Raw genomic sequence first — 27,529 nt, 5'->3', positions numbered from 1 at the left:
GTATTTACTATCAGGACTGGGGGATACAGTGGACAATATCTTCAATTTTTTTCCTATAGATGCCGTAAGAGTTTTGTTTAATGGCTTCACAAAAGATTCTTCCGGGGCGCCTGGGTGGCTTAGTCGGTTGAGCGTCTGACTTTCGCTTAGGTCATGATCTCGCGGTTCGTGGGTTCGAGCCCCGCGTTGGGCTCTGTGCTGACTGCCAGCTCAGAGCCTGGAGCCTGTTTCAGAGTCTGTGTCTCCCTCTCTCTCTGACCCTCCCCTGCTCACGCTGTCTCTCTCTCTCTCTCCTAGAAATAAATAAAAAATATTAAAAAAAAAAAAAAAGATTCTTCCTAAATGTTGACAGCAAAGTATCCAAATTCAACTCAAGGGAAGAAATTCTGCAAGGAGGGAAGATAACACAGCCTGGGTATTTGGCTTTCTGGTGGTCCATTTAAATGCAAGAATCAAGCCTAGCGTAAGTTTATCTTTCTATAAACGTGACTTCATCCAGTGGGGCTTTGGGCTGGAGTGGGCCGAGCAGTCAGTCTGGGTATAGGTTCACTGATGAGGGCTGGAGTCCACTTATGTGTGGGGCTCGTTGGGGCAGATTCAGGTACTTGGGAAGTGAAACACGTTGGGGCTATCTTTTTGAGAAAATGAAGACTTCAAGGGTGCCCTGACCTGGGTGGAGAACCATCCCATGGGTGCCAAGAGAGTAGCACTGAGGGCAAAGCCACGTTTGTTACACTGGATCCTAGCGCGCATGGCAAAAGCACCAAGAGGTATGTTTTTCCTCTTGTTCCCTTGATTCTTGTGTCGCCGATGTGGGCAGCCAGATGGAAAATTTCCCCACGCATGACCTTGATCAGATTTCAGGCAGTGGGATTCTTTCATGTTTTTAAGATCTCAGTGAATGCTTCCCCTCACCTCTGGTGTGGGTGTTTCTTAGGCAATTATCTGCTGGCCAGGGCCATGAGTCCCAGAACCAGGCTACCGAGTTCTGAGCCCTGGCTGCACAACATATTCTGAGATCTGGGGTACTGTAGAGCTCTTCTCTGTGCCTCAGTTTTTTCATTTAAAAGCAAACAAAGGATGAGAATACCATCTCACAACCTCTTAGGACAGTGCCTGGAACATACTAAGTGGCCAGTAAATGTTGGTGTTTAATATTATAAGCAAAGGGGACATGAAAATAAAGAAATGTTTATAATATTATAAACAAAGGGGACTCCGGGAGTCAGGCTGCTGGGAGTCAAACCTTGACTCTTACACATACTTGCATGGCCTACTTAGCTCCTCCCTTGGTGACATGGGTGTGGGTTGGCACCTTGTTCACGGGGTTGCTGAATGGGTTACACCAAATAGCATCAGGACAGGTGCCTGTGCACAGTGGGGGCTCTCTAGGTGTTGTTTGTTACCACTGCGAACGCGGGGCCCATACCTGGGATCCTTGCAGTGCTAACATTTCACTTTTATGTGGATTCTACATCCAGATAGCTCAGTTTTCACTCTTACCCTGTCTCTGTTGACTGATGGTTTAATGTTTGGCTTAAAATTTATTTATTTTATTTTATCTTTTAAATTTTTTTCATGTTTATTTATTGTCGAGAGAGACAGAGAGTGAGCAGAGGAGAGGCAGAGAGAGACACAGAATCTGAAGCAGGCTCCGGGCTCTGAGCTGTCAGCACAGAGCCCAACATAGGGCTCAAACCCGTGAGCTGTGGGATTATGACTGGAGCCAAAGTCAGACGCTTAACCGACTGAGCCACCCAGGCGCCCCATGTTTGGCTTAAAATTTAAACCAGGGTCCCTTCCTCTTTTGCCCAGCATAGGCTTAGGCGATGGATGCCCCTCTTTTTGTACCCCGATTTTCTTATATCTGTGCAGAATGATTGCCAAGGCATTGCACAAACAATATGTATCCATCAGCCTATAGTCTTGTTACAAATTTTTATTCCATGATTTGGTTAACATCTCTGAAGCAGCAAACTTGTGATTTGTTTTCACCATGTTCTCCTGAGACTCCTGGCTCTGTCGCAATCCTCAGATTTTCCTGTGGGCCTCCTCCTCCCTCCCCGCCCTTCGCTCCCCCTCCCCCTCCTTCCCTTCCTTCCTCCCTCACGGGCGGGGGGCGGGGGGGGGGCATGTCATTTTCTCAGAAGTTGCCTAGCGGATTGAACACTTGGAACATTGCAGGAGTGAGCTACTCCCGTTGGTTATATTTTGGGTGTGTTTTTCCCAGCACAAATGTGAAAGTTGAGATAAATTTGGGCAATGTTTTAGGAATCTCTCCTCCTCTCTCCCTACCACTCTACCCACCAGGTTCATGCGCAACAATTAATTGCCTTAGCTTCCAAAAAGAGCTCCCAGGATGGCCTTCTGGTAAAGGGAGGGGGAATCACGTCCTCACGGATGGAGTTAGATGTGCTGTGTTTGTGGTCCAGTTGAGACATCTGGGACCTCATTAGAGATGGGGTAAAGAGGATGCCAAAGGGCTTTAACATTTTTTTAAATCTCCTACACTGCACAGAAGAAAATCTTATGCTCCGTGTCTGCACGGGGTTAAACCAGGACTCATGTTTTGTTGGTACACACGAATGTGTGTACTGGTTGTTTGAATGTGGAAATCCCTCCGTGCCCATGGGTACGTTGCCCGTGCCCCAAGTTCCTGCGCCACACGCTCTCCCTCACCCCAGCTGCTCGGGCTCCATCAGAACATGCCCCCTCGCCCCCCATCGCTTCCCCATGGTGCAGAATGTCACACTTGGATTAAACCACATGGTGAGGTTGATGTTTAAAGTATCTCACGTGATGCAGATCTGGCCCCAGCAAGCCTCAAGCATCCCCCATCTGCCTTCTCAGGGTCTCTTTTCTGTCCCATGACATCCTTGTCGCTTGCAGCCTTGCATTTTACAGGTGAGTGCCTCTGCTACTCAGGGACGTGACCACGGGCAAGTTCCCAAGCCCTGGCCTTAGGCTGCCCACTGCAACAGAGAGCTGCTCTGTGAGGTGAGGTAAGAACATGACTGATGCCTGGAGCTTGGCACATGCGAACATATCAAGGAGGTTAGCTCTCCTCTCCTCTTCCTTCCCTCCCCTCCTCTTCTTCAGTCCTTTGTCACCATCATTCAGTGCCCAGGGATCCAGTCCCACTAATTACCAAGTTGTTAAGCAGTCAGATGTTTATGAAAACGCTAGTAGTGCTCACCTGTGTTCAGGAAGGGTCAAGGGAAGGGGATGGGAAGAGCCTTCATCCTTTCTGTTTGGACCTATCTACTTCTTACTGAGTCTCGAGGAACATTCAAGAGGATAAGAGTGTATTTCCAATTCTCCAGTGACTTATGGAAGCAGCTTCCAGTCATTTTATCCCATAAAGGATAGTCTCCTAAACACCCGTGCTCCTGAACATTTCTTCTGAAGTAGTAGACGAATGATGAAAGCTCTTTGTTGGGCTTACTTTCCTTCCAATCGATGTTTCTTGAGCCCTGTAGTCATTTGTTCTGCTGACAAGGGGGGACTTTGTACACATATTGGTAGCTGGATATGAGCTTGCTTAGGCTCAGGAAGAATCAGCGAACTTGCCCTGGTTCACAGAACCTGCTTTTCAGTGATTGACCTGGATGGAATTAGGTTACTTGGGATGATGGCCCATCCCTAGTCCCCAGCCCCACCTCCGAGCCTGGCCATAGTTCCATGCCGTCCCTAATCGCTTCCTGTTTTAATTCTATCTCCATATACTGATCCTAGTGCCTCCCAGATCCATGAGGTAATCTGTGATAAGAGTAACTGACAAGATGGAGCCAAAATCTGCTGTCTTTAGACGTAAGTCTGATGTAGGCCTCAATTCCCAAAGATTAAAAATGCCAAGCAGTGTAGAAAAGCATTCCATCAACTCATTTATTCATTTATTCATTCATGTATGTATTTATGGAGCCTCTATGTATCAGCATTGTGCTTGGTACCAGGGAACAGGTATGCAACAAGGTCCCACACACCGGCACGTAAAAATTAAATTGCAATACCAGGCAGCCTTTGCTTTAAGTACCGATAATAAATATTGAGGCTATAAGTAAGAGCTTAAGAAGAATGTGCCGTGTGCTGAAATAGTTAAGAGAAGACTTCATTGAAGGAGTGGGTCTTAGAGCCAAGATCTAGGCGGAGTCAAAGCTCAAGGGGGAGGTATGCACATGGGAAGTGTTAAGACTTAACTGGATAAGACACCACGAACCACAGGTGATGTGGGGTTATGGCCGCCACCTTTAGTCACCCACGTGTGTCTAGGGAAATGGAGACCAGGGGCAGGTGAATTCTGGGGAGCAAGACATCATGGTCATTTACAAACTGGGAGAGCAGATGACATGGGGACTATGGAAGAAAGGGACGAGGAGCGAGGAGAGGAGGTAGAGTTTGATTCTGTGCCACCACGAAGACATTTAGTTTCATATTATTTTATCAAGAACAGATGTTTGTGGGAGTCAAATTGATTCAAATGCAAAAAAACGCCAGATCTGAGATGTATTAAACTCTTTGGGAAAGCTTTGGGAAAACTGGAAATTTTACAACCTATGGATTTCAGTGCTGCATTGATGTAGCAATCTTACGCAAGAAATGTATAATATGAAGTCTATTTTACCCTCTCATAAAACTTAAGGATGAAATGTATGAGGGAAGACAACATAGGGAATATTTTTGTAGAACTTGTAGTAAATTCAAGTTATCCTACTGCACAGCTGGGTATATTCATTGGCTGGACTCCAGAAAGTTATAAAGGGAATATGAGCAAATGCAGCTTTTGCTCCTCAGAGTTCATCAAAATCCAAATCTTTTACAATTCTTTTTATGTTGGCCCTAAAATGTTACTTGACTGAAATAATCTTCCCCTCGATGGCAAAGAATGTCTCACAAGCTACAGATTAATTGGTCAACTTGACATTCCAGGTTCCCAATAGCTAATGCTGCCCCCCCTCCCTTCTTCTAGAACATGGATCTTATGGGTGATTTATGGGTGGGAATGATTTAAGGCTCAATTACCCTCCTTTTAACAATTCCTATAGTGCCTCTTACTCTGAATTGTATAGCATTTCTCATTTGGTTCCCTGTGCTCCAAAAATTTTCCCTCTCCATTTTAATGTGCTCACTTCTTCCTTGACTTTAAGACTCACCTTGAAGGAAAAATGAACATTTATTGATGCTTCGTATGTACCAGACACTGGCCGGACATTAACATTGCTTATCTATGTGAAGTCAACAGCTCTTTGAAGAAGGTATTATTTTTGTGCCTCCTCCCAACTTCCTTTTATAACTAGAAGCCAAGGCTTAGAGATGTTAAGAGACCTGCCATTGCTGATGTCCTGGTAAATGTGAATTAGGGTGACTGTAGAGGTCTCTATGATTTCCCCTCTTCTGAGAAAAGCCCCCAATATCCAGGGATGGGCAAAAGCACCTCATCCTTGTCAGGCCAACTGGATCATTCCTTGGGAGTTTTGCCACTGGAATTGGGGAGAGGGAGCTAATCTCTCCCTGAGGGTTAAGCTAAGGATGAGGAAGAGCTCAGGGTTTCCAAACAAGGATAACACCAGTGTGGGAGAAATAGTGCTGCCTCAGAGAGAGACGGAGAGAAAAGAGAGCGTGCTGGGGTTCTGTGAGTCCCTTGTCCCAGCTATCTCTGAAGTCCAGAGGCATTCTTGCTTTTCCCAGATGGGGAGGGACACTTCAAGTAAGCTTGTCTTTTTGCTCGAGCTAGCTTGGGTTTCCGTCTTTTACAGTCAGGAGTTCCGATTTTCCTAGGGAGGTAGACAGAAATTCTAGAACACATGCTTTTTCTCCCTGCCGTATGATATGATCAGAAGTTGTCTTTATCAGGCCTTCCATGGCCTGTAAGTGATTTCGTCTGATCACTCCCACCCCATGACCTTCTTCTTTGGGAAACAAGGAAGAAGAGCAAGAGCTGACAATGCAAACCTAAATTCTATGCTATGACCAGAACACAGGCTATGTTCTGTTCCATGTAAGTTACTTGAGCACAGAGACCAGGACTATTGAATTTATATACGGTAATAGAATACTCAACTGTAAACACATTTAATAATGTGATTTTTGAGACTGAATGTACATGAAGTCCTCTAAGAAAAACTGGAATCAAACAGTCTTTGAGTTAACAAAGAGGCAAGCAAACAAATGTCCAGGCTCACAGAATATGCACAAGGCTGTGTTTCGTTGAGAGAGAGAAAAAAAGCATGGTTATTGGAAAGAAGGTAAACAACAACAAGAGTTTACGGAAATGTGTGAAGCCCCAGGGCTTTGTGAACGTTGCTGTGCAGCTTCCTGAGAACCAAGGAACAAAATATGGAAAGCAGGGGTCCCACCTGAAAGAGCTCTCAGTCTGTTTTGATTATTAGGGTGGCCGAGAAACAAGGAGTCAACAGATGGGCTCAGGTTTGGAAGGTGGGCATGGAGAGAGAGACCTGAGTATGCCACACCTTTCCAGCCACATCCCTTAACCTCCCTTGGCCCGGGGCTCCGCCTGGGGAATAGGGAGGTAGTCCTGGAAATCCCCTTCCAGCTCCAAAATGCAATCATTCTGTGAGCAGGAATGGAAAGGAAGAAGAGCATATGCCGCTTCTAATGGAATCCCAGTAGACATCTGCTTAGATAATGTGTATCTTCCAGAAGAGGCAGGGGAGACTCCATTAGCATTTTTGCAGCTCTGTTCTGTCCAGGCTGATGGCGGAAATGCACGGATAGGAGCCAGAGAGACAGTGTGACTCCTATTATTTTCCATGACTGAGTTGTCTTTGTCATCTGCTTTTAATTAAAAAGAAAAAAATTTTCTCCCTTCCCCACCCCTGGCCCTTTGGAAGGAGTAAAATCAAATCTAAAAATAACAGGAGGGGGCAGGCTTAGCTGGCAGACAAGGAAACCCTGGAAATCAGAAGTGGAGCATGGAGGAGTTCTAGCTGGAAGCATCTGTATGGAAACTGCCTGAGCTGGAATGGACGAGGCGATATATGAGATCATCCCTGTGACCTTGGGGCTGCATTTCAGATTCGGGCTTCTGGCTCTCAGTAGAAAGGGGTTGGTTCCTTCCACGGTAGAGGAGAGAGGAAATGCAGAAATCCAAGTATTCATTTGTGAACAGAGGGAGAAAGTAGCATCTCTACCAAGTCCTGAGGCAATTCTTGGTCTGCTTTTTAGAAAAACCTAGCTGTGAATCGAATGCATTGGGTAGATTGAGGAGGAGCCAGGAGGCCAGGACAGTACCCTGAGGGAGCTAGCTGGTGGCTGGACTGGAGCTTCCTGGGAACAGGGACCGGGAAGTACGTCCTGGCCGCGCGGCGATTACCAGCAGGAATGCGACCGGGAAGACCGAGGGAGGTGTGCTAAGGCAGGCCAGAGGAAGGGATGCTCCATGAGGTAGAAGTCACCTCTTGCAGGAGCTCTGGATCCGTGCAAACTAAATTGCTGGGTCCTTCCCCAGGGTGGGGCAGTGGGGCTTGCTGGAGAACGGGCAGAACGCTTATCAGGGACAGAGCTGGTCCAGACGGCTCAGAAGCGATGCCAGCTGAAGTCTTTCGATTCATCAGGAGACCGTAGAAACAAGTGACGTCAAAGCTCAGTGTTAAACAACACGACGACGTTCATTTTTAGCTCCTGTCACATGTTCCCCACAAGTCGGCAGGGGGCTCAAAACCTGTCATAACGGAGGCCCCCCACCATCTGGAGATGTTGCTTTCTCATGGCCCTGGAAGCTCTTAAAAATGGCCCTCCCTTCTTCTCAGAGGCCTTCGATCAGAGCAGTCACACGGCCATGCTCAACTGCAAGGGGGATGAGACTTGAGAGGTCGTCTGGGCACTGGAAAGAATAGTGAGACTTCACACACATGCAGCTTAGGTTGCTGGGCGGTGCTGGAGGTTGGACATATTAATGGACACTTTAGCATCGTGTCTGATACTGTGGAAGAGACGGCGGGGGGTGGGTAAGCAACAGGAATGTGCACTTACAAGTACAGAAGAGTATTCCCAGAAGTTCATTGACAGGCATCAAACTGGCTGCTTGGCAGGTGGCATAAATTGGTTGTGTGTTTGTGTGTTAACTCGGCAGGGATCCAGGCTAGAATAATTCGGCTGGTATTGTTTTGGTGACTACTCCTGGAAACTCACACAGTTATTTTGTAAGGCGTTACAGCGTTTGTCTTTTGTGTTTGTGGGTGTGAATGCTTGTTCAGAGTATGAAGCGTAACAAAGGCCTATTTGTATGAAAAACACATTGTTTACGTTATCTTGGGTTAATATCGATTGCATAGCCACATGACACTCGTGGACTTCTCAGTTACCCTCTCCCCCTCCCCCCAAAGTAAGGAAATAGAGGAGAAACTTAAGTATAAGAGCAGAGATGAACTCTTGACCTAGATAACTCTTCAAAGAAATCGGGTACTCTGGGGACGCCTGGGTGGCTCAGTCAGTTAAGACTCCTACTTCGGCTCAGGTCATTATCTCACGTTTGTGGGTTCGAGCCCCGCATCGGGCTCTGTGCTGACAGCTCAGAGCCTGGAGCCTGCTTCGGATTCTGTACCTCCCTGTCTCTCTGCCCCTCCCCCTCTGATGCCCTGTCTCTCTCTCTCTCAAAAATAAGTAAAACATTTTTAAAAAAGAAAAAAGAAATCAGGTACTCTGTGTGCAACTGAAATCCCGCAAGAACGCAGAGAAGTATAAAATGTGTGAGTTCATCTAATTTACCGTTGTGTATTTCTAGCAGGAAGGCTTTGACATATTTTAAATGTTATAGTAATTTCAATGTAGTTTACACTGTCCTTGGATAAAAAAAATAAAGCAGTGATGGAGACAGTCTACCATTTGGTTGTTATGGTTGTTTGGTGGATTATTATTTAAAATGTTTAGAGCCTGGAATTTTTGAGAGAGAGAGAGAGAGAGAGAGAGAGTGTGTGTGTGTGTGTGTGTGTGTGTGTGTGTGAGTCGGGGAGGGCCAGAGAGAGAGGGAGACACAGAATCCAAAGCAGGTTCCAAACTGTCAGCACAGAGCTTGACGTGGGCTTGAACCCAGGAACCGTGAGCTGATGTCAGATGTTCAACTGACTGAGCCACCCAGGTGCCCCTGTGTAGTGGATTATTAAGCAAATAGTCTGTATATCTCATCATACTATTTTAGTGGTAATGCGTTGATGGTACCTGGTGAATTTAGTGTCAGTGAATCTATGTTTTGAAAAAAAAATGTAATCATTTAGCAAATCTTTGTTGTTTTGTTTTGCTGAATAAACTCATTTACTGTTTCTACTAAGGAAAGTCCTCCGTAACATTCAGTTAAACTGATAATGAACATGATCACTTCTTACTTTTAAAAAAGTATTTTTTAAAAGTTTATTTATTTTGAGGGGAGGGGCAGAGAGAGTGGGAGATACAGAATCCAAAGCAGGCTCTAGGCTCCGAGCTATCAGCACAGAGCCCAGTATGAGGCTTGAACCCACAATCCAGGGGATCATGACCTGAGCTGATGGACTGTTAACCAACCGAGCCACCCAGGAGCCCTGATCACTTCTTATTTTGTCAGACAACATTATAAACTTTAACTACAATAATTCTTTCATCATGTATTTATTGAATACATCCTTCAGGCCAGCCTTACACAACACCTTATTCTTAAGATTTAAAAAAAAATAGATCTCGAAGACTTTTAAAAACGGACATGAAGCAAGGAAAGAAAGATCTCGAGAAACAGTACAAGTATTTCTGAGCTTCAGGGCAACTTTAAACATTTACCATGAGGAAATCCATCACCATGGAAAGGGTGACACATTGCTGCTCTCCTCAGGAAGCCTGAGTATCCCCGACAGGTTCACATCACTGTGAGGCTGATTTCCATGAAGGGACAGTCTCTTTCCTCTGACACACAGCCTGCCACACGGGGCATCTTTCCTTTGCCACTGGAGTACAGGCTCGTTCTAACATGACTCTCAGTCAGACTTTCTAAGAAACATGAAAGATCGTCAGGGGGTTGATGGGCTGGAAAGTAGAGGTCACCAACATTGATCCATTGTAAGGGTGTCATAGAAAAATAAAATATAAAATATAACGGGAACGTTCTCGGCCCTTCTCACATCATGGCACCAACACAACCCACAGAATGTGAACAGTATGATTCGGCGAGGTGCTGTGTGGTTATGGCCACCCTACATCGTGCTCTAGAGGCAGATGCTGTGCTAAAATCCCACAGGTCACAACAATAACTATGAATTTAGGATGTTTCTGGAGAAAGCTACGCAATTCCTTCTCAAATACCATTTGATTTTATATATAAGAAACAGGTTCAAAAGTCTTTTTCCCACAAGAACTAGAGGACCACTGTCATCTCATGGCCAACCTGTAGCACACTCGTGGTATGCAGTAAGCTGTACCACAGGGCACCAATGGCTCTGTAGTGATCAGAGTCCGGAGCGTGGGGGTCTTTGTTTCAGCTCTGCCCCTAACTAGCTGTGTAACTCCAGCAAATCTGTAGACTCTTCTTTTCTTCTCTAAAATCATTAAATTGATGCTTTTTTAAAAATGTTTATTTTTGAGAGAGAAACACAGAGCATAAGTGAGAGAGGGCCACAGAGAGGGAGAGACATAGAATCCAGAGCAGGCTCCAGGCTCCAAGCTGTCAGCGCAGCACAGAGCCTGAGGCGGGGCTCGAACCCATGAACCACGAGATCATGAGCCAAAGTCAGACACTTAACCGACTGAGCCACCCAGGCGCCCCAAATTGATACTTTTTAAAGGGTCCCAGTGATGACACTGCATGACAGCCAAGGTTCTTCAGAAGGCTGTATATAAATTCAGTGAATTTTTTTAAAAAAGGACAGTCAGATTTGACATGTCAGGTGATCTTGGCATATTCCTTATTGATTTTCATAAGGGTTTATTTATTTACTTAGAAAATTTTTAATGTTTATTCATTTTTGAGAGACAGAGAGAACGGAGCGAGAGTGGGGGTGGGGGCAGAGAGAGAGAGACAGAATCTGAGGCAGGCTCCAGGCTCTGAGCTGTCAGCACAAAGCCAGACGCAGGGCTCGAACTCACTCACCGTGAGATCGTGACCTGAGGCAAAGTCAGATGCTTGACCCACTGAGCCACCCAGGCGGCCCTGGTTTTCATAAATGTTTAATAAAGAGATCTCCAACTACCAAGAATACAGTGGGGACAGGATACTCAGTGAGGAAAGGATAGTCTCTTCAGTTTTCCCAATGTTGGGAAAACTCAGTAGCTACGTGTAAAAGAATGAAACTGCACCCCTATGGGCACCACTCACAGAAATTAATGCAAAGTGGATTAAGGACTTACCCATAAGAATGGAAACTGTAAAGCTCCTAGAAGGAGATATAGGGGAAAAGAGCCTCGACATCAGTCTTGACAATGACTTGTTGGACATGACAGCAAAAGCACCGGCACAAAAGCAAAACTCAACAAGTGAGATGACATTAATCTAAAAGGGGCGCCTGGGGGGCTCTGTTGGTTGAGTGTCTGACGTTGGCTCAGGGCATGATGTCATGGGTCATAGGTTCAAGCCCATTGGGCTCTGTGCTGACAGCTGAGGCCTGCAGCCCTCTTCGAATTCTGTCTCTCCCTCTCTTTCTGCCCCTCCCCTGCTCGTGCTCTCTCTCTCTCTTTCAAAAATAAATAAACATTAAAAAAATAAATGAAAAGCTTCTGCACAGCAAAGGAAACAATCAAAACGATGAAAAGGCAACCTACGGATGGGAGAAAATATTCGCATACCTTATATCTGATGAGGGTTAATATCCAAAAAATATAAGAAACTCATACAACACAATAGCAAAAAATAAAACAAACAAAAACGACAACAAAACAGACAAAAACTCGATCAATTAAAAATGAGCAGAGGGGGGTGCCTGGGTGGCTCAGTCAGTTAATAAAGCTGGAAGAAAAAGAGAGGTCCCCAAAGGTCAGTCAAGTCCGGCCACATGGTGACCTAGACAGGTCTTCTCCCGGCCCTGTTGGTGGCCCTGTAAGCCGAGAAAGGCATTTCTCATGGGCGGCTGAAGAAGCCAAGAACCAAGTAGCATTCGTTAAAGGTTCGTTCTGGGAGGATCTAGATGGGAGCCAGGGGAGTGCCAGGAAGCATGGCCGCCAGTGCTAACCAGAGTTCGTGGTTCAGTCCAGCCCTCGGTTTCCATTGCAATGAGCTGGCTCTTCACTGTTTGTGCTCAGGGCAATGTACTGGCCCAGATGCACTTGGTGCCAGCTCACTGTTGACATTTGGCAAAGTCTTGGTAATTTGATATTTTCATTTATCCTTTTCAGTGGGGGGAGGAGGGAACACCTAACTGCTTTTTCCAGCTAGAACGAAAACACCACGTGCCCCCAGAACATATGAAATGAAGACACGACCCATGTTTTTCCTTGAGCGCTGTGCGCCGTGCTCTATTGCTCCGGATTCTTTCGTTTGGCCTCTGCTCCGCCTGCGGCCTTCCCCATTTCAGGGGAGAGCGACTGCATCTTTCCAGTTACTCGGGCCAAAACCTCTGCAGTCCTCCTACAGGAAATCCTCTTGGCTCTACCTTCTCTCAGTATCCAGAATCCAGCCTCCCTTCCTCACTGCCACGGCTGCCACCCGACTCCGGGTCGCCATCATCTCTCAGCCGGACTCTATCAGCAGCCTCCTAACAGCGCTCCCTGCTTCTGCCTCTCCTCCGACAGACAGATCCTGTTACAACGGAAGTGGGACCACATCACGCCTCACTGTGAGGTGCCATCTCAGCCCTGGTAAAAGCAAAAATTCCGCGTTCTGTAAGGCTTCACAGGATCCGTCTCTGTGCTGATTCTCCGACCAACTCTCCTGCTGCTCTTGTTTATTCCTCTCCAGCCACAGATGGCTCCTTGTTTCTTAAGCAAGCCAAGCACACTCCTGCCCCAGGACCCTTGCACTGGCTGCTTATTCTGTCTGCAACGCTCCTCCCCTAGATGACTGTCTAGCTTGCACACTCAACATTCTTTGGGTCTTAACATCACGTTCTCAGGGGGATCTCCCTGGGCTCCACAATCTAAAAGTGCAAACCACAACTGGTATCACCTATACCTCTTTCTGCTTTATATTCTTCTGTAGTACTTATGCCGTCTAGCATCTAGTATATTTTCACTTGATTTATTTCTTTTCTTATTAGAATGAAAGCTTCTTGGCAGCAGTGATCTTTACCTATTTTGTTTGCTGTGGTTTTCCCAGCAGCTGGGAGAGTGCCTGGCTCATAGAGGCCGTTCAGTAATGACTGGATGGATGGTGGGGGGTGGGATAGGACACACTGCCCTCGAGGCCACAGAGTACGTGACAGGAAAGCTCTCCTGCTTCATTCAGCTCTGCTCTCTGCTCCTTTCAGGGAACATCAGGGAATCATCCCATTCCATCCATCTTCTGGACTTAGATACCTAGACCATGCCCAGAATTGCCGGTCCAGGCTCATACCCCTCTCTCTCTTCCAGAGATTTATGTTGTGAGGAGAATCACAGTAATGAGGCCGTAGACCCTTAACTTTGGGGCTCAAACTGCAGCTTTGGACTTGGGTATTTTGCCTTCTAGAACAATGCTCCTTGCCCTCTAAGGTGCACCTGAAACACCCGGGGGGTGGGGGGGATCCGGTTAACATGCAGGTTCTTAGCAAATGAGAGTCCACTCCCAGGTGCTGCTACTGCGGAATCAGGGCCACATGACGAATACCAAAGTTCTAGTATATTCCTTCTCCACAGGCCCCACCACAGTGGGCTCCTTCCAGAAGGCCTCCTGCTTCCCCGCCGTCACTCCACTTCCAACTTTTCCACACAAACCAACCCTGGCTATTCAGAGAAAATATAGACTGTTAACTTCCTCAGCTCCCCATTATTTAATCTTCCCCACATTCCCTCCAGTCTCAGAGGAAGAGACTTGAGAGGTCTCCTCATCTCCTCTCCTTCACTGCCCCTCACTACCCTGCAACCTGGCATTTTGCCCCAATGAGGCAGGTGGTTCACGGTGCTCCTACATCACACAGCCAGGATCTTACTGACTGGATGACCTCACCCTGGTTACTCACCAACTTGAAGCCTCCGCTTACTCATCTGTAAAATGGGGATGATGACCGTGTTTACCTCAGTGTTGGGTGAAAGGATTAAAACAGGAAAAACATTTAGAACAAGGCTTTGGAAATCAATGAAAAGTTCCTATTTTGTTCAATGATCTCTTCCCTCATATCATCAGAGTTGGGTGAGAAGAACGATGAGGCCCGAATGTTTTCTCTTTTACCTGGAAAGTTTGGGGGAAGGCTTAATGTTCTTTTTCTGGAGAGTGGAGAGATTCTTCACAAGAAGGTTCTTCAGTCTTTTGTTGGGAGGTATCCTCAAGGTCACTAGTGGGTGGTGGTCAAGGGTATCTGCTCCCATCCAGCCTGTCTTTTAAACCGAGCTGATCCATCTGGCCCACCCACACCCTGGGCTCTTCCACCCTGTTCTGGACCTTCTTTCCTTTCTCGAAACCTTGCTTTTGGCTTCCTACTCAGTCCCCACATCTTCCTGCCCTTCTGCCTTTGATTCTCAATTCTTCCTCCAGGCTAGGACCTTAACCTAGATGACGGATTCTGGCTTTTGTAGCTTCGGCCCTTGGTACCCAAAGGATACTTACTCCCTCATTTTTTGCTTTTTCTACTTTTGATGACCCTGGGTTCCCCTGCCCACGGGGCCCAGCCTGCACGGATCTCATGGCCAGTTTGGGTGGACCGGCCAGCCCGGCCCTGTGCCCTCTTGGAGAACTGGATAGTGGTGTGTGATACCAAAAATGATGACGATTTATGTTTGTTGAACACTTAACGTTATCTTGAGTTGGTTTGATGGACTGTGTCATTTTACTTTAACTGCAAATCTGCAAAGTTTTATCCTCATTTTGGAGGTGAGGAAAGTGAGGCTCGGTGGGGTTAAATGCTAAGCCACATGTGCAGTAGGAAGGGGAGCAGAAAATGCCACCTCAAAATGTGCTGATTTGGCATAAGGATTATGTTGAGCTGAAGGCAATTGAGAATCAACAGATGCAGGAAGAATTCTCTGCCTTCCTTTAAAATCTGCCTAAAAGCAGGACATAAATTTCCCTTTGTGAAGGTACCCTCTCCTCCCACCAGGAAAGGAAGAGCAAGATGGGGGGCTGCCCCTGAGTTAAGTTTACATAAACAGAACTTCGGAAAATAACTTATCTCCCGTTAGTTTCCCTATATATTTTCTAGTTACTTCCCCATGATTTATCTGCCTCTGAAAAGCACAGCCCCGCTTGCCTTTGTTAAAGTGGCACATAAGCCTCTGGGTCAGACTGCTTTTCTGAGTTTCAGTTCTTTCCTCTTATGCACGTAAATCTTAACAAAAGTCTTGTGACTTTTCTCCTGTTAATCTGTCCTTTGTTAGTTCAGTGCAGGGGCCCCTAGGTAGTCAAATTAAGAGGGTCCAAGAAAAGTTTTTCTTCTCCAGCCCGGTAACAATTAGGCAGTTCATGGGCCCTGGGAAACCTTGTCCTTCCTCAGCAGCACCTGTCTTGTCTCTCCCCACCCCACCCCTCCCTAACCCCCGTCCCCACCGCTGCCTTAACCCAGATCCTCTCAGCTGGCTCAGCCATTGATGCAGGAGCTGCCCAGTGGCCCAGGGTCCCTGTCCTCTGGCACTTTTTCCTTAACTCACCCTCCACATTGCTACCAGGGAACTTTCTGGGAGGCAGATCTGAGTGTGCCTAGCTCCTGTGGGAAGCCATTCAGCTGCTCTTCCCACCAACAAGGGAAGTTCCCCTACCTGTCTACTCTCCAGACTTCCTTTCTCAGAACATTCTGGGCTCCTTTGGCACTTGCTTTCTCCCCTGCCCAGATTTTCTTCCCTCAAACATGGCCATCTGCACAGATGATCTATTGAACTCACCTTTCCAGGCTCATGTTGAACAGCACCTCCTCTGTTAGGCGTCTCCCTGAGTGGGTTAGTCACTTCCTCCCCTGCGCCTTGCTTGCTGCTCCCCCAGAGCCCTTGGGACATTGTGTTCTAGTGATCTGCTACACTGCGGGTTCCCCGTGCACCCCAAGGCTGTGTGCTCCCTGAGGACGAGGACTGCAGTGTACCCGTCTTGTGCCCCTGACCCCCAGCCCAGACCGTTGCAAAGGGCATAAACGTTTCACAAAGGAGAGGCTGACCACTGGCTTTCCTCCAAGCCATTGAACAAATGACTCCTTTACATCCCATTTATGCTAACTGGTTCTGTTGGAATTATAATACTTCGGAACCGGAAAGCATCTTAAAGTCTATCTGGCCCAATCTGATCACATGTGTTGCCAGAGAGAGGAAGGCGCAGCAGGGTGAGGTCACTGGCCGGTGCTAATGGCTACCAGCCTCCTGTTCCTCTGGTTCGGAGTCCTGTGCGTCATTTGGTTGTGGTGTCGGACACTGAGTGGAAAAATCACCTTCCCACTGGCTCCTACTCTTGCCCTGTTATGTCTGTGCGCTGAAGGAAATAGCCATTTCCACTAATAACACTTGTTCATGGTACTTACATTCCGTGTCCTGGGCACTGCTGACATTGCTGAATTAGGACAATTTTAGAACATTTATTTTTATGTGGAATGATTATTAATGGCACTCTAAAATTATTACTGTAGCCTATTACAAATGATGAGAAAAAGAACCCTTCAATGTTTTGTTTTACCTTTCGAAAGCCCTGCTTGAATATCAGAGAACGCTAGAAATTAAAAAAGCAATCTTCACCTAATGTTACTATAGAATTTATTCCTCTGTGTGTGTGTGTGTGTAAAAACCTAAAAAGGAACTAAATTAATTTTTTCTAGATTGCTTGAGGTATCATTGATAAATAAAACTGAATACAGTTAAGGTGTACACCATGATGTTTTGATACATGCATATATTATAAAATGATCACCATAATCAAGAGAGAGAGACAGCATAAGCAGGGGAGGGTCAGAGAGAGAGGGAGATACAGAATCTGAAACAGGCTCCAGGCTCTGAGCTGGCTGTCAGCACAGAGCCCGACGCCGGGCTGGAACCCACGAACCGCGAGATCATGATCTAAGCCGAAGTTAGACGTTTAACCGACTGAGCCACCCAGGTGCCCCTCACATGGTTACCTTTGTGTGTGTGCGTGGTGAGAACATTTAGGATCTACTCTCTTAGTGAATTTCAGGCACACAATGCAGTATTGTTAACTAGTCACAAGGCTGTACATTAGCTCTCCGGAACTTACTCGTAATAGAAACTGCATAACTGAAATTCTTCCCCCTCTGACCAGCATCTCTTATACCCTAGAATTATTCTTTCCGCGTTGCATCATTATTAATGATTCACACAATTATAATTTTATTTTGGGGGAAATAAGGCCTTTGGTATAAAATAACTTACATTGATCTCTGGCACCGTTAAGTGTCACTTCAGGGGAAAACCTGCCTGGTAAAAACTGTAGAGCCATGATTGCCACATAAACGCCATTATTTTGTTTACTTAGCATTTTCCTTTCCTTCTGAGACTGTATTTCGGGAAGTTCCCAGTCTAATATATGATTTGAAAGGGAGTTGCGCTTTTTAAATTTGACCTCACCTCCCTGGCATTGTGCTTGTCCCCAGACAGGAAGCTGGCAGGAGCTGGGCCAATCACAGGACCATATTCCCTGGCAACTTGATGGGTCTGGAAAGGGGCATGTGTCCTGAACTGGACTGACCGGTGTCTTGCGGCAGCGTTTATGGAAACAGAAGCCGGTCAGGGGGAAGAAGAAGGTCTTCACTCCCTTGCCTTGATGCTGGGAATTTGCATATATATATATGAACTGTAGGTTGCTCTGGCTCAAGCCTGGAAGGTCAAGGCGATTTGCGAGAATGCAGTCGGCCAGAAGAGAGAAGGAGATGGAAAGGAAGAGAGAGAGGGAGGAGAAAGACCTTTGACAGACCTCTTTGGGGGTCCTGGTTCAGTTGTTTGTGAGGCCCTCTTCTTGGGGTCTGGTATCAGACGATGAGAGATACTGTTTCTTTTTTTGCTGGTTTGTGTTTTGAAGCTTTGCAGTGAAGCATTCAAAAAGTTCTAACATGGGGCACCTGGGTGGCTCAGTCAGTTAAGGATCTGACTTCAGCTCAGGTCATGATCTCAAGGTCCGGGAGTTCAAGCCCCGCGTCGGGCTCTGTGCTGACAGCTCAGAGCCTGGACCTGCTTCAGATTCTGTGTCTCCCTCTCTCTTTGCCCCTCCCCCACTCGCGCTCTGTCTCTCTCTCTCAAATATAAAATAAATACCAAAAAGTATTTAAAAAAACGTTCTAACACATGCAGATTTCGTTTTGCTATCTTAGATAAACAAGCTAAGCAAATATGCCTTCTCTACCCTACAACGTAGATCACGTTCTCCGTACGTGGCAGATACTTAGACGCATGCTACGTTACTTTTTTCTAACTTCTCTTTTACTTCAACATTTACTCTATATCATGTATGTAATAGGAAATTAGAAAAATAAAGTTTGAGAACTGTGGCTTGCCACCTGCGTAAGCTTGTCCAGCTGCCAGGAAGTCTGGTCGGCCACGCAGACTTTAATCGGGAATTTTCTTTACAAACTCACCAGTTTGATGCAAAAGTTTTTTGTGGAAATGTTTTATAGTACAGAGGACTGGCTCTTTCAAGAAGCAGCCTAGAAGAGCAGTTAACGCCTTTGAAAATATTTTTTTTTTGTCTTGAGTCCATGACCAAAGGGAATGATAGAACACTAAATACGTGCACGAATCAAATCAAATCAAATCAAATATTTACATTTTGTATTAAGTTCTGGAGATTTGAGAGCAGGACAGCTGAAATGGATTTCATTCAGCAGAGTGTTAATCATAATCACGGTGCGCTTGATGGGAAAAGGGATGTAAAATCCCCAGGGTTTTGATTTCTTTGAGACGTTTCTGCAGGAAAGAGTTGCGGCCTGGTACACGGGTAAAAGAAAATGAAAAAAACCCATCGCCGCAAGCGCCATAACGCTGACACAGTGGGCATGCGCAGCTCAGAACGGCAGGGGCGGGCAAAACCACCTTTTCTCAAACACCGTCTCCTGGCTTTTGAATGGACTCTTGCCTGACGTGTTCTTTCCGCGGGTGAGAGGCAAGAGGGTAGAAAATGAGAACTTCTTCACGTCTATCAACTTCTGCAGAGCCAAGGGCACGTCAGACTTGGATAGTCTGACTTTTGTATTTAAAGCTTTATCTGAGTGCACTCGCGTTTCGAAGGTTTTTGCAGTTTTGGAGGTAAACAGGAAGGGAGACCTACACAGGGTTTAATCTCCTCTGTTTGCAACCCTCCTCTTGTCCAGAATTCAACAGATGCCTGATGTGGTAGCTGGCAGGAGGCTTGGATGAAGTCATCAGGGAGCTGTCCCACAAGTGAGTCATGATTTAAGTTTGTTTAATTGTTTTGGCAAAGCCAATACGTTGCTCATGTGTAGAAATAGAAGTAATGAGGATATTTGGGCTGATGCTGTTTCTGATTGTTTTGAAGGAGCTGCAGTAGAAGTTTTGGTCTTAAGCAGATGGACTGGATATTGGGACCCCGGGACTGAGGATGTTGGGAGACCATAGCCTTCGCTTAACTACAGGTTTTAATGAAAACTGTCTTCCGGGAAAAAGAGAGTCAGTCTTTAGAGGAATTGGCAGATTTTTTGGTAACTGTTTCATTTGTGAATATTAGAAATACTTTGCGACTGGAAATTGTGTTGCTTGAATAGAAACTTATTTTCTTCTGCTTTTTAAATTTAAATCCAAGTTCGTTAACATATAGTGTAATAATGGTTTCAGGCGTAGATTTTAGTGATTCATCACTTACCTATAGCACCCAGTGCTCATCCCAAGCAGCGCCCTCCTTAAATGCCCCTCACTCATTTAGCCCATCCCCACCCAATACCCCGCCAACAACCCTCAGTTTGTTCTCTGTATCTAAGAGTCTCTTGTGGTTTGTGAAAACTTGTAATTTTCTTGATAACGATTCCTATTTATATTTTTATGTATATCTGTGTGGTGACACCTAAGTTACCAATATTTCTCAGTTAGCTCTAAGTCTGCTGAGGCCTACAAAGTGAGAAAAAGGGCCGAAGTAGATGTCCCTCAAGCCCATTAATAAAATCCCTTGTTTTATCCACAGATGTTCCTGCGATCTTCTGGTATTTTCTGTCTTGGGTAAAACACTAGAGCTTTCCCGCCCACCCAATCACGGGAACCAGATGGCGAGGAACGATCAGGTGCCTTCCTCCATCCCAGCTTGTCCATCCAGGCCATGCCACGCTGACCTCCTAAATAGCTCTCAGACTGTCTACCCCCTTCGCCCTCGGGAGCTCTTCACTTACTTTGTGCACTGGAAACCTTTGGCAGTGTGGTAAAGCCTCTGGGCTCCTTTTCAGAATGAGACTTAAGTTCATTAAATAAAATAACAGAGGATTACAAAGGAAACCAGCCATATTAAAAGTACCGTTATCCAAATACGTTTAAAAGTTGAGTTACAATCATATATGTGCTTCTTTATGAATGCCTTGTGTCATACGATCTCGTGGCAGACCTAACAACTACAGTAATTTTCCAGCCGTGTTGAGGGTAAGGGATAGCTCGACTGCAGCAACTGTGATGTGATCTGAAAGTGCCCGAGGTTCCTCTTGGCTGGGCTCACAGGTGCTGCTGACACCGCTGTGGTTTGGCATCTACGTTCATGGTGGAAGGAAGTGCTACCTTCCACTCCGAAGTTGCTTGTTTTCCCACCCAAGTCCACAGATGTCTGCGGAGCTCGCACGGAGAAGCCCTGCTTCCGTCCGAGCCAACATCCCCAGATGGTGCCACGCTCTCCTGTGGGATATACTACACACGCTTGCCCACATCCAAACCCTCTGCAGCCGAAGTAGTGTCTTCAAATTGCAAGATTGGTTGTCAACTGCGCCCCCCGCCCCCACCATACCTCCATTGCTCTTAGAATGGATACCAAAATGCCTGGATGTCAGCCATGGGGGTCCTATGTCATGGGTTCTCTTCATTCTCTTCGACCACAGAGTTTTGCATGTATTTCCCTCTGTGAGGAATGCTCTCCAGGCCCTTCCTTGTGGTGTTAACTCTTCAGACCAGCTCAACCATCGCTTGCTCAAGGAAGCCTTCTCTGGCCTTCCTGATACTTCTGGGGCCTCTTACACCATAGCTCCCTCATTCATTAGAGGTGATGTTGCATTTATTTCTGTGGTCCTTTGACTAATGTCTCTGTGCACTCACAGGCTGTGGGTTCTACAAGAACCAGGTTCTATGTTATCCCCGGTGCCTCGCACATAGTAGAACCTCATTAAATACTTGTTGAATGAAGATATGAGTGAATGAACCATTCTCACAGACATTTTTAGAAGCAGAAAGTTGTGGGGGTTAGGATGAGGAGGAAAGAAAAGTGTTGGAGGCAGACACCTGATAGCAAGGAGAAGTGATAATCTCTCATTCTCTGGTTTGAGGAGACAGAGATCTTGAGCAGGCGAAGAAATAACCCCAAATAGACACTCCTCCTCCCAAATTGAAGCCTTTCAGTATAACAAAAAAGGAAGTTCGAGGTACATTAACAGGCCCAGAGAGCACCACTGTGTTACAGGAGAGAACATGAACTTGGGTTTCTGAGGTCAATCCTAAATGTTAAGAAAAGGTTAAATTACATTATTGTAGTCACACATTAAAAGAAATGTCATACAAAGGATGAAAATTAAGATTTTCTCTTGAAAAAAAGATTATTTGGAAAATAATATTTGAGGTCAGATGACTATGCTGTATGTGTGTTATATGTTTGTGTATGTGTGTGTGTATGAATGCTGTGTATGCATATACATATATTTATTTCTTTATTTTCTGGATATACATTCTTTGATGTGGATACCTAGATATTTAACTTCCTTATTAGACCTAAAACATATCTTTCAACAATATAACTGAAAAATAAACTGTTCAGTGGGTTGTTGATAGGAGTGGAGAATGATATTAACGAGGCCGAATGATGGGTCATTTTCTCACAAACTGACCGATGATACTCTATTTGATGACATAGATTTTACGCCCACCTCCAGCTGGATGCGGTGCAAGTGCGGATCTGGAGATTGGATAAAAGTTTGTGGATAAAGTCTAAATACTCATCCTTGATAATTGAGAAATAACCCAATTATGTTGACTTGAATAACATAATTTTGAGTACCTATCATGTTCAAAGCTTAGTAGTAGGTACTGGGATGTATGGTGATCCTGTGATAGCATTGGATCTATGTTCCTGTATGAATGGATGCATTATTCCTGAGGTTGGACCGTGGGGATTCTTTTAATTCTGTTAATCCTTGGCTGGGAAAAGGCAGCACGTTTTTGTTCTGAACACTCATAGCAAAATAGGATCATTAGCCATTCACCCTGTACACCATCCACCTGTGAGGCAAAGATTGGAGCAGGGACTCTGGAGAGACCGCACCCTCCGAGCTGTTCCAGAGAACTCTGGGGAGCATCCCATAAACACTGCCCAGGGTTTGGATTCAAACAAAAAGTTAGCTATGTTATTTCTATAGCAGTTGATCATCATTTACTGAAAGCAAAACTACATAAAATCCTCCTTCCCATGGATCAAGTTGGTGAGCCCAATCTGGAAAACTGATGGACTGTGCTGGCTGGGGCGAAGGGCCGGGGTCCAGCCATCAGTGACTCGTTGGGCCTAGTTTTATTCCCTCTTTTCCACCGAGTTTGGACTCAGCAGCCTGAGACAATGCCTATGAAGCTGTCACACTCTGTTGTGTCAAAGCGACTCAAGCACCTTTGGGCTGGGACCATTGAAATGATGGACTGTTATGGTCTTCCCTCTTAATGCTCATTTAATGCCTATTCAGGGAGCACTTCATTTACACATCATTTACATGCTAGGCTTATGCAATTTTGGGTGAAAATTCAGTATTGCTCTTGCACAAGAGCCATGTTTTTATTTAAATAGGATGAGCCCCTTGTACCCTAAGTGCAGGCCTGTACGTATATTTCTAAACTATTTGCAGTGAGTCTTATCACGGAATTACATGATAATTTTTAATGAAAAGAATGCTCAGCTTTCAAAGGAGGAAAAATAGGCCGAAACGAGAAAACATTCATATTTTGCTTATGGTAATTCTTAAGAAGAATTGAGAAGAATTACAGTCTTGTGTAATAAGCTTTAGTTGGAGGTTTATTACCTTATCTACATCTTAGGTTTGACAGATAGTAGGAAGACAACTGCCTGTATAATACAGACTGCGAGCAGTCAGTCAAACCATTATGTAGTGTCTTCACTGGACGCTTTCAGAGATTATAAAGATTGTTTCTGATTTCCATGTCATAGAATTAAAAAGCAAGGAGATGACTTTATGCATATACAGGAATAATCCAGATTAAAGATCAAAAAATATAGGAAAGACTATAATGGCCCATGGAAATCTCATCATACCCAGATATTGAAACAAGAAAATTCTTTTGCCAAGTCCAAGCTCTATTATGCTGAAGAAATGACTGGGTAACAAATGAGGTCTCTTTCCTTACAGATTAAACAAATAAAGATGCATATTTCACTTACTTATGGTGATTATAAATAAGCTGGATGAGGGCACCTGGGTGGCTCAGTCAGTTAAGCGTCCAACTTCGGCTCAGGTCATGATCTCACAGGTCGTGGTTTTGAGCCCCATGTCAGGCTCTGTGCTAGCAGCTAGCTCAGAGCCTGGAGCCTGCTTCAGATTCTGTGTCTCCCTCTCTCTCTCTCTCTGACCCCTGCTCACGCTGTCTCTCTCTCTCAGAAATAAATAAACATTAAAAAACATTTTAAAAAAGCAGGATGAGAATTTTAAAGTTGTCACCAGAAGTAATAGTATCAATCACTTGTAGTCTATTTCTGTTTTGTTTGTTTGTTTTTTTAATTTTCTTTATTTTTGAGAGACAAAGAGAGACAGAGCGCAAGCTGGGGAGGAGCAGAGAGAGAGGGAGACAGGATCCGAAGCAGGCTCCAGGTTGTCAGTGCAGACCTCAAGGTGGAGCTGGAACTCATGAACCATGAGATAATGACCTGAGCTGAAGTCGGACACTTAACCAACTGAACTACTCAGGCACCCCTACTTCTGATTTAAAAAAAAAAAGAATTTTTTAAATTTATTTTTGAGAGAGAGAGACAGAGACAGAGCATGAGCGGGGGAGGGGCAGAGAGAGAGGGAGACACAGGATCTGAAGCAGGCTCCAGGCTCTGAGCTGGCAGCACAGAGTCCTATGCTGGGCTGGAACTCCGAAACCATGAGATCACGACCTGAACTGAAGTTGGTCAGTTAACCAACTGGGCCAGACTGGTGCCCATATTTCTGCTTTTTAGTGGGTGTGTAAAGCAACAGAACACACAATTTCTTAGACTGTTCTTTTTAATTAAAATGGGAAATGAAAGAGTTATTTGGGGGACGTTTCTCTGACTGAAGAATATTGATATTTTTAATTGAACTCTGAATTGAATTTCCAATAAACTGGAATTCAGGGCCTTCTCTCCAACTACTTGAAATATTTTAGCAGATTAACGACTGATCGTTTCAAGAGTCAAAAGGACTTGAACTGGCTTTGGATGTGAGAAAATGAATCACTGTATTGCCATTTTAAGAGTTTATTCGGCACATTAACAAGGAACAGATTTCCAAGGCAGAATGTTGATCTTACTCATTTACAATGGATGGCGAGTTGGCGATAACGTCACCTGTGTACCAGCACATGCCCTAGCCAACCTCAGTTCCACACCTACAGTTTAGAAATGCGCTTCCCTTCAGAGATTATGAAGCTGAAAATGACTCTGTGTATCTGACTCACGATTCTTTTCCCCTTTCACAGCTTTCCATCCATATAAAACTTTGGGTTTGGCCAATTTGGGTGAGTGGGGTTTTTTTCTGGCCTACACATCTTGAGAAAGCACGCTGTAGATGGGCCTCTATTACATACACGACCGAGGTCCGCGAGATTCTGCGCTCCCTGCAGAAAAGGTATTAGAAGGCGGCAGAGGAAAAACGGAGAATACAAACCCCAAGAGAAAATCCCCCAACCGGCATGAACAAAAGATTTCCTGTAGCCACGGGGAGCCCTCCAGGACCCCACATCGCCCTGAAGGGGGTGTTCCCGCGCCTCACGAGTAGCAAGTGCAGCGCCGGCTGGAGATAGAACACTGACTCGCGTCTGATATGTCTTTTGCTTGTTTAGCCTCCCCAGTCGGCAACGTTGTGTTTTCCCGAGAAGCTTCTCTCCCGGTCCGCTTCTGCTTCAGGTGCTCGGCATCCCCTTCGCTCTCTCCCTCCTCTTTGAGCTGGCGAAGCAGCTCTGCGGACCTGAGCCTCCGAAACTTCACAGGCTCCGCAAGGCCGCCCAATCAGTTGCGTCCTTGGCTTCTTGAGGCTGCATTTCAAGTACACCCAGGCTTCCAGCGCACAGAACGCGATGGCCGCAGGTTACAGAGCTGGGGACTGAGGCCGCGAAGGAGGACGCAGAGATGAGATGTTCTTTGTGCGATCCTGCTTGCTCATCTTTTTTAAAAGCCTGATTTCACAAAGAGTTTGTCTTGTTGCTTTTAAATCTTATCATAGGACCAGCACTTGACTTTGTGGATCGTCTGCGTTTTATTTTTGTTTTCTATTTCATTCATTTGTGCATTTATATTTTTATCATCTTCTTTGGTTTTTCTTTTAATGCCGTGAATTGGATGCTTCGTTTCTAATTATCTAACTTATGCATTTTAGAATATCCATTTCTAACTCCAATTTTTGCTACATTCGTAAGGCTTGGTGTGTAGTATTTTCATTATCCTTTTTTAGAAACATCTCATTAATAATTCTAGTAGCCCATGTGTCAATAATGTTTTGGATATGTTGGGTAAAGTAAAATTCATTTCATCTATTTCTTTTTACTTTTATAATATGCTACTACAATTTTTAAATTAGATATGTGGTCTATATTCGTGACACTGTCATATTTCTATTTTTTAAATTTAAATGCAAGTCAGTTAGTGTATAGTTTAATAATGATTTCAGGAGTAGAATTTACTTCTTATGTTCACTTTCATACAACACCCAGTGCTCATCCCGAGTACCTTCCTCAGTGTCCATCACCCATTTCCCCCTCCTTCCCCCATCCACCCATCGACCTTCAGTTTGTTCTCTGTATTTTAGAGTCTCTGTTTTTCCCTCTCTGTTTTTATCTTATTTTTGCTTCCCTTCCCCTATGTTCACCTGTTCTGTTTCTTAAATTCCACATCGGAGTGAAATCATATGATATTTGTCTTTCTCTGACTGACTTATTTCACTTAGCATAATACCCTCCAGTTCCACCCATGTTGTTGCAAATGGCAAGATTTCATTCTTTTTGATCACTGAGTAATATTCCTTGTATATATATACCACATCTTCTTTATCTACTCATCTGTTGATGGACACTTGCCTTCTTTCTGAAATTGGCTATTGTCAATTTTTGAGTATATCTAAATGTCCCTGATTTTTTTTCTTAAGTTATTTTGAGTTATTATTGAGTTTCTTCTTAAAACTTCCAAACAGTGGGTTCTTCTCTCATCTTTTCGTTATTGATTTCTAATCCATCTCCCTCCCCACCCCCAATCCCCTCCACCCCCCAAAGTTGAATCTTTTTGTGATTAAGGACAGGTTCTATTTGACACTGATTTTTTGAAATTTGCTGAGACTAGCTTGTGGCCTAGAATTGTGGTCAGCTTTTATAAATGGTCCACGTTTTGTGCTTTGGAAGAATGTATACTCTCTAAATGTTGGAGCCAGGGTTCTACTGTCATCCAGCTCACGAACTTGTGAATGATGTTCAAATCAATGGCATCTGTGTTGAGTCTTCTCCTTTTGCCCCTTCAGATTGACTTTCTAAGTTTCCTCCCCCTGATTTGTGCTGCAGGAGGCTGACCTGTATGAACTATCTCAAGTACTCCCTACCTTTGGCATGTTTGGGCTCAGCCAGTGGAGATACGGAGAGGAGAGTGGGAAGATGTAGAGAGAAAGGTCAGAATAGTAACTCTTCCAGCTCCCTCCTGCTGGGCCATTTTGTAAAAGACTGCAGTCCTCTGTCAAAGATTCCAGAGTTTGTCAGGCACCCTCTCCTTCAGCTACAGGTCTCACTGGTGTTGGTGACCAAGTCTTCTTCTGGGCCCTTTAGCCCCTGTTGCCCTGTCGCTAAACCTGGATGTGCTTCTTCGTCCATCTTTGGTTGGGGCAACTTAACCTTGCCCGTACCTTGCCCGTATCTCTGGACTCATTTTTGCCTGCTTGACCTAACAATAATTGAGAGAGATATGATTAGATCTTCCTTTATGGTAGTAGATTTGCCAATTTCTATGCTTTATGTATTTTGAGGCCATTTTTTTTTAAGTGCATGCAAGTTTAGGATTGTTGTATCTTCCTGGTGAAGTGATTCTTTTATCATCATATAGCGGCCTTTTCTGTACTTTTTGGTCTCAGGACCCCTTTGTATTATTAAAGGTTATTGA

General features: G+C 45.1%; 1 long non-coding RNA gene across 1 annotated transcript; it reads left to right on the top strand.

Annotated features, from left to right (window-relative positions):
* The first annotated feature begins 366 nt into the window (after positions 1-366).
* Positions 367-20,430, top strand: LOC144220866 (uncharacterized). The gene is made up of 4 exons (XR_013331883.1): positions 367-463; positions 19,329-19,398; positions 19,514-19,676; positions 20,153-20,430. It is a non-coding gene; the product is annotated as an uncharacterized LOC144220866 (long non-coding RNA).
* Positions 20,431-27,529: the final 7,099 nt, after the last annotated feature.

This window comes from Crocuta crocuta, unplaced genomic scaffold, assembly GCF_008692635.1.
Source record: "Crocuta crocuta isolate KB4526 unplaced genomic scaffold, BGI_CrCroc_1.0 scaffold219, whole genome shotgun sequence".
Lineage (NCBI taxonomy): Eukaryota > Metazoa > Chordata > Mammalia > Carnivora > Hyaenidae > Crocuta > Crocuta crocuta.
The sequence above is the reverse complement of the archived record's forward strand: the minus strand, read 5'-3'. Positions and strand labels throughout refer to the sequence as shown.